The sequence below is a fragment of the Anomalospiza imberbis genome, chromosome 6, assembly GCF_031753505.1.
Source record: "Anomalospiza imberbis isolate Cuckoo-Finch-1a 21T00152 chromosome 6, ASM3175350v1, whole genome shotgun sequence".
NCBI classification, from domain to species: domain Eukaryota; kingdom Metazoa; phylum Chordata; class Aves; order Passeriformes; family Viduidae; genus Anomalospiza; species Anomalospiza imberbis.
The window spans coordinates 12,791,698-12,809,049 of record NC_089686.1 but is presented as its reverse complement, the minus strand read 5'-3'; the positions used below and the strand labels follow the sequence as shown (position 1 = coordinate 12,809,049).

At 40.7% G+C, this 17,352-nt stretch overlaps 1 protein-coding gene across 5 annotated transcripts in view; it reads right to left on the bottom strand.

Moving 5' to 3' along the window:
* BCL11B (BCL11 transcription factor B) overlaps positions 1-17,352 on the bottom strand; it is a 92,748-nt gene that overhangs the window by 24,583 nt on the left and 50,813 nt on the right. The gene's annotated exons all lie outside the window — the stretch shown is intronic.

Below are 17,352 nucleotides of genomic sequence, written 5' to 3'. Positions count from 1 at the left end.
GATGTGTGTGTATTAAATATATATTGAACATAAAAGGAATATGTGGAATGGATATCTTTTTATACACATGTCTGTAACTCTCACCACTACAGCATCTTTGATGTAGATGTAGAAAAATACAATCAGGATTTTTAACTCTTGCCTTGCAAAGTGAGTGTTTCTAGTAAGGACATTCAGCTCTAGTAATTTGAGTAAACAAGGCAAATATTTTTAAAAGAAATGCAGCCCAGATTCTGCTAATTGTTTTTAAACTCTGAGCTTTATTAAGTCTTCTCAAATCCTGGACTATCCTGAGAATACTGAGTTAGCATTCACTATCATCCTTAATTGCCAACTAGCCACCACAGTTGAAAACTATCAGTAATAAAACTTAACTCTATTACAATGACCCAAGATTAAGTTTTCTGGCTAATCACTGAATGGGGGTGGTCAGACATAAATCTGTACATCTCCATTTAGCCACAGAGGCCCAAAAGAATGAGGCAGTACTCTAAAGAAAACTAGTCATAGGTAACTAAACCCCCCACAAAAGACTTGGCAAGTCACCCTAAGATCACACAGCCAAATTCCAAAGGAGTGAGTGCTTTCCAATCCTCAGTAAGTAGAGAGGCTAGATTCTTTGGTGACACAGAGCTTAAATCAGTATCAGGTAGAGAAAATTGGTACAAACAGTGGCATCTTTACCAGTTTGGGATTCTAGGCTGAGCAGTTAAAGGTAGCTTGCAGATTAGAGGATATAGCAGGAAATTCAGTCAGCTGGAAAACATCACATTCCTTTTCTTCAGCCCAGGTGCTTGGTACCTCTCCATAAGCAAGCACATTTGGGTTCCAACCTCAGGTTTTAAGTTACGTTCAATTTCTGACCCTAGGTGAATGTTGAAAGTATTCACATCTTACCACTTACAACTCCCATTGTTTCTTACCACCTTAAACCCACACAATATAGCCTCAGTCATTTGAATACCAAACCTCAAGTCAATGTCAGTCCCAGTGAGAGATTTGCCAGAGGGACTGAGATCTACCTTAAAGTGAAGACAGTAGAAGAAATTAGGAAAACTATCTTGGGAATGTGCATCACAGGGACACTAAATCTAAATGAGACCTATCTTCCTTTTCAAAGTCAGACTGAAAAACAGAGTTTCAAGTAAGAAAACATACAATCCGGGAAATTAAGAGGTTACTGCAGATGGTGTTCTTAACCACTGCTTCTTAGTGTAGGTTTATTGGCCACTGCTAAGTGGCCAATAAGAGAAAAGAATGCTTAGCAGAAACCATCTTCAGCACAAAGAGCTTCAAACATGGAGCTATTAACAGCCTCTTCAGGGTAATTACAATCAATAAATTCACCCTCTTCGTCCATGTTGGAATTACTGTGGCTGTGAATAGTGTAAATAAGGTGAAGGGTTTTGGGTAGTAACCCTGCTCACCACATTGATCTCTCTGAACTTACATCTCACTGTATTGGGCAGTAATTTACAAAACTAGAGAGATTTTTAAAAATTATTAAAAAAAATAAATAAAACCACAAAACCAAATTAAACTCTCTCCAGATCTTGTGAACGACGGAAGTGAAGGAGGCCAGGTCGCTATAGAGGTTGATGTTTAATAAAACTACTAAGAAAACAATAGGGGTAAAAACAACACTGCACGAGAGGGTTCAAGAGCAGAGAAGAGAGTACCAACCACAGCACAACTGCCAAAGCACTGCCCATTCTCTTCCTTGCTGAGGCACTAACTCCAAACAATTTGCTGCAGCAAAGAACAGATTTAATGAAACAACACGGCTGGCAGGCCTGCGGTGGCAGGAGGCCCAGCAGCCCGTGTGACACGACAGCACCAGGGCTCCTCCCCACCAAAATGCCCATCCTAGAGCAGCCATGCAAGCAACACAGCCACCCACTCCTGCTCCCCCTCTGCCCTTTGTCCTCTGAGGCAAGCCCTGGGAAGGCAGCTTGGTGCTCCAGAGCTAGTCTGGTGCTGGAAATGCTGGAGTGCGCTAAAGCAGAAGAGGAATGGAGAATGCTCTGTTACTCACACAGTGGTGTTGGGACGTGCCTCACTCCTGTCTTACAAAATCCAGTTGGAAGCCTCCACAGAAGCTGACTGTGCTCACCAAAACTGGTCGCTGATGGTCAGAAAGAACCCTTCCTAAAAGGACTCCTTGGCAGCAGCCAGGGTAAAAATACTCAAGCCCAGAGAGCCCAGCACAAATCATTGGGAAGTTTCAATACCTCAATTTTGACCCAAAATGTGCCCTCCAAAGTGTTAACAGGGGTGACCAGCATGTCCTATGTTTACTAATATGATTTCTGCTTGATTTACAAACCTCTCAGTCTTCCTGAGCATGTTCTGCAGTCGTGCACGCTGCACTTGGAACGCTGCAGGCCCATCAATTCAGCCTGATTCAAATCCTCACTCTGGAGTGATGCTTTGCACCGGGCTATTGTCCACAAACCATTATTTGTCGAAAAACAAATAAAAGGAGAACATTGGAGATACTTTTACATGATACTTTTCTGATTCCTGAAAATGTGAGATAATGAATAAAAATGTTCATTACAGAATTATTCACTTTTCTTCATGATTCACGTCCCAGTAATTACCGTGACCAGCCTAATAAAAACTGCTACAAAACGAAGGTCAACTAGCAGTTAGAAGTGTTCATTTTCATTTCAATGTATTCATCTCTGGCTCCTAATGGCCTCATTTTCTCCTATGCTCTTTAATAAATACCACTGAATTACAGGTTAAATAGCTAAATTAAATTATTGCAATTACAGCGTGTGGAGCACTGAAACTGGTTTACCTTTCCCAGTTCAATTAGAGGGGAAGTTTCAACAGCCTGAGACTCCTGATTGCTGTCAATATTCTGAATCACTAGGAATCCTCACTAAAGGCCAGGTTATTTGGTTACAGACTGGGTAATTTCCACACCCCTCTTCCCTCCTGTATAAAGAGGAATGACTTGAGTGCTCTCAGCTAAAACAAAATGAGGCAATCAAAGTATTTTGGGGAAAGTAACCGCAATGCATAATTGATTCTTTTTGACTGAAGAGAAGGAAGTCTTGAAGTGTCTCAGGCTGAAGGAGAGTATATAAAATGACAATCTCCTTCCTCTAAAGCAGAGGCAAGTACATTTTAATAAATATGAATGCTTAACCTGCCACCGGCCCACAATTATTTTACATGTACAAATTAAAGATGTTCTTCATTATTTAAATATATTCCAACATTTGTTGATGTTGCCCCTTCCACGGGCTTAATTATTTAACATCCCTTTATAAGAATGAATATCTTAATAATAAAAACTGTTGGAATATAAATTTTAAAAATATAAAAAGGTTTCTTTCCAAAAGATCCCAGAGCATGCAGTGATATTTGTTGTGGAAGAGCTCCCCCTTACTTCTTCACTCTCATCTTTGCAAAAAGAACCAAAAAAAGCTATCAAGAAAGGGGGATTCTTTGCTGCAATGATAACAGGACATGAAACACAGGCACTCTCAAACACAGTTAGAAAGAGAGACTGAAATATTTTGACTGCTCAGTGCTATTGCTATTTCTAGCATCAAGGGAGAGGGGATCTCTTTGTCTTTCACCAAAATCCACATGTTCAAAGCCACTTGTTCTGTACTGCACTTAAACAGAGAAATTATACTGTCACTGTGAGAAAAGTGAGCTGGACCATGCAGGTAAAACACTCTACAGGCTTGGATTATTTCTTCTTAGGATACCTACAGGAAGTAGCAAGAAAGGGAATTACTTTGTGCCAAGTTGAGGAGCCACATTAAAACATTTCTACAGCCAAAATGAAAATATATAAACTCATTAAGGTAATTGGAAGCATACACAAAATCCTGTTATTTTATTATCTCATCTTTGAGATGTTTTGCTGTTACAAGAATTTAATTCCCAGTAATCAACTGGATGTAAGCAAGAACAGAAAACACCCAAAACACTGAAATGCAGTTGGAAATTATTATGAATGTTAAAGAAGGGGACACTGATAGGGGCACTGCTGTGAATTAAAAATGCTACTGAGTCCTTGCATGTGCCACATCAAGGATATGCAACATTTAGATGGTTTTGCCTACTGGATTTTAGGCTGGGGTTTTCTCACATATGGATCCTACTGCAGTTAACCTTAATGAGTCACAATATTACAATGGTGAGTATTCTCAGTAGCTTGAGTGTATCCTACTGTATTTTCTGCAAAATATAACCCACATTTCTCATGAATTTGGGTGGAAAGACAGATTCCAAATGTGAATTACCAAGAGAAGATCGAATCACCTGCAAGGTAACCTACAGCATGGGGCAGATCCTAAATGTATATTATAGCAATGCAGGAGTTAATTAGTGGCAGCACCCAGGGCCCCGAAGGAAAGCACTGTACAGTTTGAGAGTGACTCAGCAAAGAAAGACAGAAGCACAAGTAGAGGGAACCGGGATCACTTCAAAGTCCTGAGTAAAGAGTACAAAAGGGCTCAATGCTCATAAGAGTAGAGGAAGACGAAGAGGAGTTGTGAAGGTGTGAATTTCTCAGATTCATCCCCCTAAGCAAGCGTGAAAGGTTTGCTTCTCCACCCACCCTTCCTCAACCTGAAAGCAGGGTTCAGTTCACATACAACCTTGTGAACTGGACCCTGCAGGGCTTGAACAGTTCTAGCCAAAACTGTAGCAATAGAAATGAAATGAGTGTTTTGTGATAGCTGACAAACTAGGTTACCTCTCTCCAACTGTGAAGTGCATCCACTCTACAAGGTATGTTTCCACCGCTTTCCACACAGATCCAAGAGGGCATCCATAACACCCCAGGGCTGAGTGACCCATGTCTGGACTTTCATATCCTATTTGTAATTTAGCTGGGATACTCAGGACATAGAAGAGACAATTGGAAGGCTTTTCTTATGTCTATCACATTAAAAAAGCTCTTTGATGATAACTGTACCAGCCAAGCAATTTAGTCAACGTGTAAAGGCCACTTCTTACAGAACACAACAGATCCTATCTTACAGATCTGACATGCTTAAAGTTAAAACAAGTTAGAAGACAACGAACAAGAGATGCTCAGAACATTTTTACCAAAGATTCTTGACAGCTAATATGACCTGTGCTAGGAGCTGAGTTTCAGTGGAGTTTTATCAGAAAGACTGAATGAGAGAGAATTGCTAAGTGGTCCTGAGCCCCATGTTCAACTCCTCTTGTCAGACTACAAATCACGTGAGAGAAAAATGCTGAAATATTATTGGTAGTTACCCAGAAGTCATCAGATATAAAATACTGTGTGTTTGCCTAACAAACTGAGAACAAAGCCTAATTTCTCAGAAGTCTCCACATTTGGGTTTCATTCCAGTAGAAAAAACCCATATGACCTTAATAATTCTGCAAAGTGAACATTTGCTCTTTTCAATTCTTAGGATGCAAATCTTTATGAAAAACCTACAGAGGTCACCATTAAGTTTCCGGTGGGTTTAACAGACCACAGTTTCATACGTAGATCATGTGGGGTTTTTTCAGAACACTAGTGCTAGTACATGAAAAAATGGAAGATTAATTTTTTCTGGGCAACTCCAAGCTTTTGTATCACTATGAAGTTCAGGTTTACACAGCAAGAAGCCACGGCAGGAATATCAATGAATTAGTAACAGATAGGAAACATAAAATATACATCTACAATTCCTTGAATTACAGAGACCAGTCAAAGCTCAGATAACTTGGAAACATGAGCCAACACCAATTCCTTTTTTAATCTTTGTTTTCACGTGGCAAAGCATAGTTTGTACCCTGTAGGGTGAAACTTTCATTATACTCCTTAGGGAAGAAGCACCAGCTTGCTGAAGTCACTTGTTCGCTTCTGGCTAAATCACCACTCCCTTCTTCAAGGTGAGGAGAGAGGGCAATATCACCACAAAGCACTATCGAGATCTCAACAACTTCAAGAGACTCCAAACCAGCCTCTCAGGGCTGGTGGTAAACTGCATCGCCTAAGGGAGGGTAGCAATAACATCTAGAGACTTCTTCAGGGCTGACAACTGTATCACTGCAGTCACATGCAATTACAGACCTGGAGCAGCCAGCAGGAAAGGGGGTTGACAGTGACCAAGAAAGTGGAAAGGCCTGGGAGAAAGCAGACCAAACATTAGTAATGCAAAGTCAGTGCCTACATTGCTAAATCCATGCGTTACACAAAGGACCTCCTTTGGCAGCCACCACTCAAGATGACTAATGTTTGCGCATGCTGACTTCAACGAAAATTAAGTGCCTGAGAAACTGCTACCTAGGGTGAGGAAGGGTATGCCTGCATGGTACCTGGCAGGCTGACAAAGCTCACCCTGCCTGCACTCCAGCCTGGCCAAGCACGAGCCAGTACCAATGCAGAGGACCTGTAGCTGTGGTTAGTACAACCCCAAACCTGAGCTCACCAGCCCTGCAGAGAAACAGGGCTGGGGCTCCACATCCTCGCTCAGGCAGCTGTACAGCTTCCGCTGGAGCTTGGCTGGGCTCCAGTTGGCTTGAAGCATGGGCAGAGCAAGCTCATGTCTGCTTGCAAAATACTGCACACACCTACCTTCACACAGACCTGACTTTCGCCCAGGAGGTTGAAGAAATGAAGAAAACTCACATAAAGTAGCCATTATGGATTCTTGGCTTCTTCAGAACCTGGAGACTCACACTCTAGGGCCAATCCTGGTTCGCCTTCTTAGCAGGCTCCAGGTATTAAATATTTAATCTCAACAAAATAAAATTAATTGCATTTAAATCTTTCAGGTCCCCTCTTTTTTTTTTTTTTTTTTTTTTTTTTTTTAAATTTATTTCACATGTTCTCAATTACAGTAAAAGTTAAAACTCATTATTTGATCCAAAATGCTCCAGTATCTCCATGCCTAAGCAAGAATTGTAGATGTACGTCTGTCATGAATTTAATTCTGACTACCTTGGGCCAAAATACTCTTACCTTCTGCAAGATAATTTGATGACTGCTGACCTGGATTGTGGGCCTAATCCAAATCCAAAGCAAACCACTTTCAACAGTAAATTCATTTTATGCCTTTTGTTCATGCAGCAACGTGACCAGACCAGATTTCTAGAGGCTGGGAACTTATTAACCAAGTTTGTACCCAAGCTCTTTGTTTTTTTCCTGCCTGTAAAATGGTCATATGCACCTGTGATGGCTGATTAGGAGAAACCACAAAGAGCTATGCTACACAATTTCAGGCAAGTAGGCAAGTTGCAGCATTTTTAAGGATTATCGCTCCACTTCTAAACCACCAAAATTCTATACTTCAGAAAGCAGAGCAATCAAGAAGCACTGCACTTTCTGACCCATACACAGCCTAAATCCTTAGAAATCTACATGTCAATGTGATAACCACTATTAGTAACAAAGCTGGACACTTTACCCTGGTGCCTTCCAATCAAGCCAGATTGCTACACCCCTTTCCAAAAATAATGACTAATGAAATGACTAAGAGGGATGGGTAACTGAAAGGAAGAGGCTGCAGGAATGACACAATACTGTAAAGTATTACTTCTGTCAGAGAACCTGGCACTGTTTGAGTATTTTTTATCCTTTCTCTTTGGGAACGCAATGATAACCCAGCCTGGTCATTTTATTGCATAGGGGAGGGGAACTCCTCCTTGCAGCAGGAACCTCAGGACCACAAAGGAAAAAGTAAAGTAATCCAGTGGAGAAACAAAATGTTAAAGCAAGCCTATGATTTAGAACTTAAAGTAGGACTCAGAAAGGTGGAAAATGACAACTGCATCAGAATCTTCTCTTGCTACTTATGGTACAAAAGATGTGAGAGAAGTGAGACAAGAGCATGGCAATTGCAAAAAATGAACGGATGTGCCAGATTTTCTCTTACTGCCCTTGCCAAAATGCCCTGTTTTCTCCTGGAATACAACTTAACAGCAGTCAGGGAGCAAGCAACCTGACCGAATGCTTACTGAATCAGTAGCAACTAATTCTCTGGGTAACTTCCATGGACTTCATCTATGTCCTGCCCTGAAAGAGTTCATTTATTCGCTCACTATTTGATCATATTTCTTCTTAGAGTGAATCTCCGTGGGTTTAATTTCTCTGAACATACAAGTCTATTCACAATAATCCTGTTTAGTTCTTGCACTGCTTGCTTTATCCACAGGACTATTTGCCTGAGATTAAGCCTCACACATCCCCACTGCAGCCACAGTTCACAGAGAGATGGTGTGGTGGGGGCAGCAGCAAGAAAACCATTTCCACTGTCTTCCTAGTTCATCACTAGAGCTACAAAACTACCCCTGTTGTAATTACTTGGATTTCATTGTTTATTGTTTGCTGAGTCTTCAAATTAGAAGTGCTCTGGGCTCCTTGGAATGAGAAGTTCCAGCTAAGTACTTGTTGTAGTTGTTATCATTAAGATCATTTACAAATAGAAGTGTCAAGGTAGATTCAGAGCAAGTTCTTCTGAGGGCCATACATCTTCCAGGCATCCATCCATGCTGTTATATAGTATTAAGGTGTGAACAGGGAAAACCATGTACCCAGTCAGTGCTGTGTTTAAGTGGCCTGCCAATTCCAGCTAATCACCAAGTTATTTACTTCCAGTTTATTAGGCCGAAACTGCCACTAGCTGTTGGCAGCCTCTAATATACACATCTCACTTTCCTGGGGTCTCTTCAAGCACTGCTGTAATAAAAAAGCCATTTCTTCCAGTTTCAGATGCAAGAATTAACACACAGAGCACCTCACAAGGCCAAGGCAAATTCTGATCTCAGTTACAAATGTGCAACCCCATTGATTTCCAGTGGCTTAATTTGCAATGGTCTTGAGCTGCTGTACCTGAGAGCACAATTTCATCCACTGTTTTCACAGAGAGGAGTAACAGCAGCACTTCTTATGTATTTGTGGGTATTTTAAACACAGTGAGAGTTGGATAAACATCAATCACTATCAATGGCCCTCAGAGTCATTTACATCACATCCAATAAAACCTTGGACAAGCAATTCATCAAAAATTAGCCTAAATTATTTGCATTCATTTTATATACTTCAGTAGCTTTTTATTATTTTAGTATTTGAGTACCTCAGAAACTTCCACATCTTTATCCTCATAATATTCCGATCCAAGAGTGAGGAGCTGGAATTCCTTACTGAAGTAAGAGGCTTCCCATGGAGAAATTAAAGAACTTTTCCAAGATCACAGGGAAAATTCAACAAAGGCATGAATTTGGATTTCCCCAGCCATAGGGAATAGGACAGGAAGAATCTTCTTCTCTTATCATTGCTTTTCACCAGATAATAATGAAAGCGTATAGTAAATTCTCAAATTCTCTCACAATATTTTTCAACTTGGATTTTCCTATTTTAACTAGATGCGGAGTCCTTACATTGGGATCACTGGGGACCCCTAGACAAGAATGTTTTATTTTCTCCCACCTGTACAGAGAGTCTGCTGTTGGTGTCCTAGAGCTGTTTTTTCCAAGGAACACTCCCTGTGCGGTGTTTTCCTTTGATTTTAGATGCATGATTAAACCTTACAGCCATGCTTGCAGTTGTGTAAGGCCAACAGAGTGTTTGTCCATGCAGAGCAAACAAGAGATTCCTGATGCTAAGCCTGAGGTGTGCACTGAGCTATGAGCACCACGTGAAGTTCCCAACCCCATTACACCTTCCCACTGCCAACATGAGGGAGTTCCACAATTTGCCCAGGGCCAGACACACCTTCATTCAGAGGAAAACCTGCTAAGAAGCAGCCAGAGAAAACCAATACTTACTCATAGCACATGTGTACTTGCTCAAGTGACCACTTCCAGGAACAATAAAATACTGCAGACAAGCCCTGTCCTGCAAAAATTACACACTCACAGCTCATTCTGCAGGCTGAGTTCATTGCAATGAGGAAAGCCACCATGTTATAAAAGATAGTTTTATGAAAAGGGAGATATCTTTATAAAAGATATCTCCCTTTTCTTAAAGATATTTTCTTGTACTCCACTTAAAGATGTAGGAGCAACCAGACAGAAGACCAGATAAAAAGAAAATGCAACATATATTGTTGACTGCATGATCAGCAGTGCTCCATCTCTTAACTTCAGTCCTGACTCTTCTCAAAAGAAATGAAGTTTGCCATGCATTATTCAGTGACCAATAATAATATCAGCTACATGAGTAACTCACCAGCTTAATTTAGTATAGTCATATTTGCACCAATTCCATTTCCTGCCTATAAGAAAATAAAAGCTAAGAAGAGGGTGCAGAAAGTAAGAGAAGTAAAGACAAAAAGCAGATTTTGGTTTTTAGTAACTTGAAAATATGTCCTAATAGGGAGAGAGTTACCATTTACTTTATTTTGGTCTACTTTCTGATTTCCAGTCATTTTGTGAGATATATCAGCTGGGAATTGTTGACATCATAGCACAGTCAGGTAGATATAGGTCAGGGAAAATCATCAAGAACAATCTGAATGCCCAGGTTTTATACCAGTATAGTTACTTTAACTGAAAAAGTCTCACTGCTCAGATCAGTACTGTCTTAAAAAAAAAAAAAACAGCAACAAAACAAAACAAACCAAAAAAAAAAAACCCCACACACAACACAAATAGTTATATTTGGAATTATTGTTTTTATAGTTACACCCCAAATGATAAAAACAGCTTGAAAAAAAAAGTCTCTTCTTTGTTCTCACCTGGCTGCTGTATGTAGAGCCCCACTGAGGTTCCAGGGGAACAGGAGGTGATACTGCAAGTACTCTTCTTTGCTGTAAGTTTGACATGACTACAGTAGAAAAGCTGACATAGACGGAGTTCTGGGATGCCAGTACCTGTCCTTCTCCGTGACTCCTAATCCTTTCTCTGTGCCTTTTATCTTCCATCTCCCCTCCTCTCTCTCTTTTCCTCTCCTGCCATACACACATCCCAGGTCAGTCTGATTTATTGACATCAAGGAAGAGTTATGTTGGTCTTTACATCTTTGTCTGTCCATCTGTGAAATAGTTTTCTTGTCACAGACATTACCTGAATAGCAATTTAACAAACAGTAAAAATGCAAAAGCTATTTCACACACACACACAAAAAAATCAAAGTGACTAAATCTGTTATGTTTTCTCTCTAGCTCACAGTAATACTGGTGAGCATTTTAAAATTACTGGAAATATTTTTAAAAGAGGCTTTACAAAGAAAGCACTCTCTGTTTTTTGGAAACACTGACAATCCTACTGCCATTATCAGAATTTCCTGCCCTTGGCTAAAATGTCTCCTCCTCTGTGCACTGGCCACTAACCTGCTGTTACACAGTGGCTGGGAAGGGGAACTCCAGCAGCCCAGAGAACACGAGGGAGCACTGCTTGTGAAAGGGCTGAAAAGCATCTTTACTAAACTGAAGAGCCCATGCAAAAAGATCCCATGTGTACCTGCTTTTATCTGAAAAGCTGCTGTGCTTATTGTGTGCAGTGCACGTCAAAGTTGCCTGGATGATACAAAAACTGATCTTGTGTGCCCAAGTCATTTAGTCTTTTACTCCTTTTACTGTCTGCTCTCCACAGATCTGCATGAGCTCAAGCTAGAAAACTCTGAAAAGCATTTGGCCTGGCTTGCCAGAAAAGCCTGAGCACCTAGCCAGACCACCAATAGCAAAGACACCAGTATCAGCTTTGGTTTGGTTTTGTTGGGTGGTTTTTCAGGGACTGGGTTAACTTCAGAATCTGCACTGTGCACTAGAAAGTACCAGCCCTTGGACAATATACCAACACTACTCCCTGAGTGAAAACTCAAAGTCCTTCTTGTCATCAATTCACAGTGCCTCCCCCAAACCAGAGTTTGTCCAGTTCTTCTGACAATTTGAGAATAACTCTGTCTTGTGTATAGATATTACACAAGCAGAGAAAAACCTACCTGGGATATTTTATTTGCTAACTGTTCACTCTGCTCATGATAGGTGTGTGACTCTGAACTGTGTTTGGCATCTAACATCTCTCTTCTGGTAGATAGCAGTCTCTCAGCAGCTTGCTCTCTGAGCCAGTGCAGCCAAGGAATGGGCAGCACACGTTCATCAAACTAACATCTGCTTTCAGTTCTCATTTATAGATATGGAATCCTCTCAACTGGACATTAATCTTTCTCTACAGCAGCAATTAGATACTTGAGACAGATCAGAACAAATCAAATTAGCCTTATTTATTAAACTAAAAAATCCTAAGGAGAAAATAAAAATGATGGCAGACCATCCTGTGTGCAACAACATAAAAAGAAAATTAAGATACTGACACACAGGAGTCTAAAAGCTTTCAGGTGCTATTTTCAAAGCCTCAACTGTAACCAAATAGCAGAGGGCTCTACTGCAGAATGCCACATGGATTATTTTAGCAATAAGGTATAATTGAAAGGATTATCATGAATGTAATGTTTCCCTTCCAAAAATTCCAAGAATGCAAAAATTAGTCTCATGTGCACTGCATGACTCATGTTTTTAATGATGGATCTTCATTTTCACTCATGAGGAATTCAAGCCAGGGAAATGTTACCACAGAAATTCTCATTCGATTGACAAAGGAAAATCTTTTTTTTTTGCTACAGTTAAAGAAAGCCTAAGAATTGTATCTTTAGAGAAACTGGCTTGGTTCTGCTTCAGGCAATGGACATCCTGCACACCAAGAAGAGACACTGCCATCCCTGAGGGACCAAATGGATTGCCCTGAAGAGCTCAAATTCTACAGATTTGTCTCAAACCAAGCAGAGCAGCTTCCTCTTGCTAGATTTCCCCAGTTTAACATGGCTGATAGCTTTAAGTGAGCAAGGTGGGAGACTGCCACATTTGCATGGAAATTTGTAGCAAACTATTTGTAAGTCACAAGATGAATGGACTTCCCTGAATGGGGAAGGTGCACAGCTATCCACCAAGCACCTGATACTCTCTCTTTCCTTAATCTGCTTTTTTCCAAAAGTCATTTCAATTTTTGCTAAGGAAACATTTCAACATATTCATTAGAGAAAACTAGCACTGCCTAACTGGAGAGGAGTTCCCACCATCTAGATTACATGTATCAGCAGCATTCCAAGGTTGTCCTTTACAATGGGAGCTAAATGTTAAGCAGATGAGAAGTTTAATGAAAGAATATGTTGGAGAACAGGAAACGGGGTTTTGCCATCCAAAACCAAAATGATCCTCATCTGCTGGTGCCATAGATCATAAAGTTGATCATCTGCTCTCATCCAGAAAACCCCATCCCACGCTGGGCTGACTTTGCTGCTGGAGAGCACGAGGGTGGGACAAGCAGGTCTGGAGGAAATGTGATTCTGCTGCACGCCTTAAAAAGCTGTGCTGCTTTATCGCCTTTGTTCTCAGCATCTGTTCAGGGTGGCCATGGGTGGGATGCATGGGAAGGAGGAAGAGACTTTTTCCAGTGAACCCATCTAACCTCTCCTTCAATATCCAGAGCCATTCACGCTCATCCTGCAATCTCCCTTCCTCAATTCTATATACACCTGACTAATAACAGCAGAGATACCATCTGGGGTTAGCTCATTACATGTTTATTACTCCTTTGTTTATTTCTTCATAAATATAAACTGTTGCTACCTGTGCAAGCCTGTGCATCTAGCCCTGTTCTGGTGAGCTTTAAAAGCCCCAAATTGAAAATAGCCTAAAGATGTGAGAAATCACAGCCAGCATCACCACCAGTTAGCCAAGGTATGGAGAGAGAACCATTGCAACATGCAACATGTAGGGTTGGGTTTATATTTAAGATTTCCTGGCTTGAAGGTACCGTGTTAGCTGGTTAGATGTGGTTATAAATGAAACCACCTGTTGACATTAATCACAATAATTTGGCAATGAGCCTAGCAATGCAAAATTACGAAAGAGACAGTCACCTTGAAAACCTAAGTCCAGTTTATCATTGGCCAGAGCAACTATCAGCCAGAGAAAATAACCTTTCCTTTGTGTTCTGTGATCTCATGCAAATGGAGATCTGAGAAAGAGAGGGAGGAAGGGACCATGTTTTTTTTATTTGATTGGATTTTTTATTTGGTTCAAAGTAACTTTAAGAAATATTAATCTGTTCCTTCATTTAATTTCATCTGTACCACTGGCCAAGAGAAATGCACTAATTTATAAGTTGAAGCAAGCCTTGAGATAATGTCACCCACCATTCATCCAAATTTGTCACTAGCATCCCATTAAAGCCATAATTATTTTTTAATTAAAACTAAGGAAGCTGGCATGTGTGTGCCTACTTTATACATCTGTTATGGGTTAAAATAGCTTTTAAAAAATGTTTCTTTAGACCGCAGTCTTTTGTGGCCATGGCCTATGCCAAAGAAAACGCAAACTTGCTTATTTTCTCCATGGGGCGCAACACTGCCTATGTGTGCCTGAACAGATTCGACTGGCCGTGAAAAGAATTCTAAATAAAACACAAACATGGAATTTGGCAACGCCACAGAAGCGAGCTTAAGACTAATTCCAGCATGCGGACGGCTCTCACACAGCAAGTCTGGCTCCACTATAAATGAAACCAGGCTCTGTAAAATCGCCAGTAAAGTTTGAGTTAGGATTTAAAGAGACAGCACTCTTATTCCAAGGTCTAAGGGGGGAAAACACACACGTGCACGCACACACACATACCCCAGCTTATTAAGGAAATTCATGCTGGCTCAGTAAGTCTGTACATTGCAAACTATGTTTATTTTCAGCAGTCATTTCCATTTTAAAAAATGTGAAGTTTAAAAAACAAACACTAAAAAGAACAATTTCACTTTGGACTTGTTTTTTAGAAAAAAAAAAGTGCTGTAATTATGACTTCAGGGACTACTGGCAGTGACAGCAACAAATGAAGGACCTACCTGACGGAAAAATTAAAATGTTATATATAAAATAAGAAAGAAATATGAGTGTCTAGGGCAGAGCAGGAGAAGAGAAAGGTGCAGATGGGCAGAAGCTCCATGGACAGAGTGGCCTGGGACAGAGCATCCTGTTCCCATCAGACAGCCAGCAAGCAGGATGGTGACTCACTGAGACTTGCTGGGAGGGAGCTATATGCAATACAGCTCCATGCTGCTGTGTAGATGGAGAAATCTAACCCTGGGGCAATTAAATCCCCTGGGAAATACCTCCCCAGCAGTGCCAGCCAGTCCCAGAGAGCAAAGACATCTGTGAAGAAAGAGTGAGGAGAAAGTGAAAAACAGCCTTCGCTCATCTTTACCTATTAAGGAGAATACAAATTTAAGAAATCTCAGTTTATAATCACAAGACACAGCCTGACAAACTTAGACAGAAAGGGCAAGGAGCAAATTATTTAAGCACTGATGGTACTGTCTCCCACACTCTTTCTCCCCCTTACAGCTTTGGATGATACCAGGTCACTGAATTAACATTATATCTCAAGAGCCCACCTCAAACCCTGACCACTGTGTTTTTTTCTCAAAAAGGAAGAGCAGAAAGGGAGATTTGCTGGCTAGAGAGCTCTAAATATGGGAAGAGCTCAGACATTTATGAGTGTGCTCAACTGCACTAATGAATGGTGACAGTGGTGATTGAAGCAGGAGCAGGATGGATGCAGCTCTCACAGCACTCTTCATGGAAAATGGGCAGGGAAAGTGTGAAGGAAATTGGGAAGGAGTTTACAGCAATTTCAGAGGATCATTTTACAACTATTCTATGTAGCTATTGATAATGATAGTGAAGTGTTTGGTTTCAATAGACTGTGGAGCTTTTAAGATTCTACCTCAAATTTACAGTAGAGGAATTAGTTCCATTTGAAGGAAAAAAAAAATAGAAAAAGATTGATGTTTTTGGAATTAGGTTTTACAGGAAGGTAAAGTTACTCACTAGTCTTGTACTCACTGTGTGTCCACAATGGTCCTGTTCCCTGTTTAATCAACAGTTCACACATTTTTATAAAGGATTTGGATTAATCAATCCATAAACACTCAGATGCAATTTTTAGACATATTTTACATTATAAACCTGTCTGTGCCATAATAAGTTAACTTATTCTCTCCTTATTCAACCAGAAGAGATGAAAAAATAACCCAAAACTCTGTTAGAAGATGCAAACTGAAAGAAATAATTCCACTGCAAGCAGAAGGCACTGCTGCTATACTGAGGTCTTACAAGATCCCATGAATTTTTGGGTTTTACTCTCATCACCATGGGCAGTTTTAAATTATATGTATTTTCCAACAACACTCTGACTCTTACTTAAATCTCTGTACATCCTGGAATTCCACAGACTGTATTCACCACTGGCAGAACAGTATAACACCACTGAAGTCAGAAAACACCTCACGGGAGGTGCTCGGCCAAGCATCCCTAGGCAGCCCCTCACCCATCTCTCAGTGGACTGTTGGCATGGTACTGCACACCCTGGGAGCTCCACATTTGTCACGCAGCCGTGGAAGAGATGTAAGCATCAGGTTTAGATCCATGTCTCACGTGAAGTAATCTAGGTCAACACAGGACATGTAAGGTGCCAGCCTGACACACAGGAAGGATGGGATGCTCCTCTCACATTGCCAAGGGGATGTAGTGAAAATAATATATTTACAGTTGCCTTCAAATCACCAGGTGACGTCTAAACAAGAATTGAAGCTGCAGATATATTGTGCAAACCAGTTTTTCTCTAACCAGCCCTTTATGTTCATAGCAAAGACAGTAATTTAGAAAGCACCGTTTCATAGCACAATTCCAGCTACTGTCTCCCCATCTCCTTGCTTAGTGCCTCCATTAACCTCATTCCTGAAGTCCCAAGACCTCTGACTCATACAGCTGAATTCATAAAAAATGCAAGCCTTTGGTATGTGGGATTTTTGCCTGCTTCCTTCCAAGTGCAATTTTTAGTGTTTCATTGAACCTGGCTTGCCCAGCCCATGCTATGGCAAGTTACATTGGCTGGAACAGCAGACCAGAGAAATGGCTTGATTAAAGACAAAAACAAGAGGAAAATAAAGATATCAAAGGCATGTACCATACACTAGCCTACCAGAGTTCTGTATGTACTGCAAAAATTCTTGAAAAAAGCCTGTCCAAAAGAAGGCAAAGAGCATAAAAATGTATGTTGCTAACAGTTGCTCAGCTGTTTACAGCTCAGCAGAAAGAAGGACCAACATGCAGAACACAGGAACCCAGTGGGGCACACACGAGATGCATCAGCATGGCTTCTTTGACTCAAATCCCATTCTGAACATAAAGCATTCCATCTGAGCATAGAAGCCTTCCTTTCATCTATTTTTATGAAGCACTCAGAAAACAAAAGAGCAGAGGTCCTCTGAATTAGCTCTGGAGGGACACATGCTAATTTTTTTGCAGTTCTCTGGCCTAAACCTGAGCCACCCCAGGAATAAATTATCCAGTTCCTCTAAAACAAATAAAA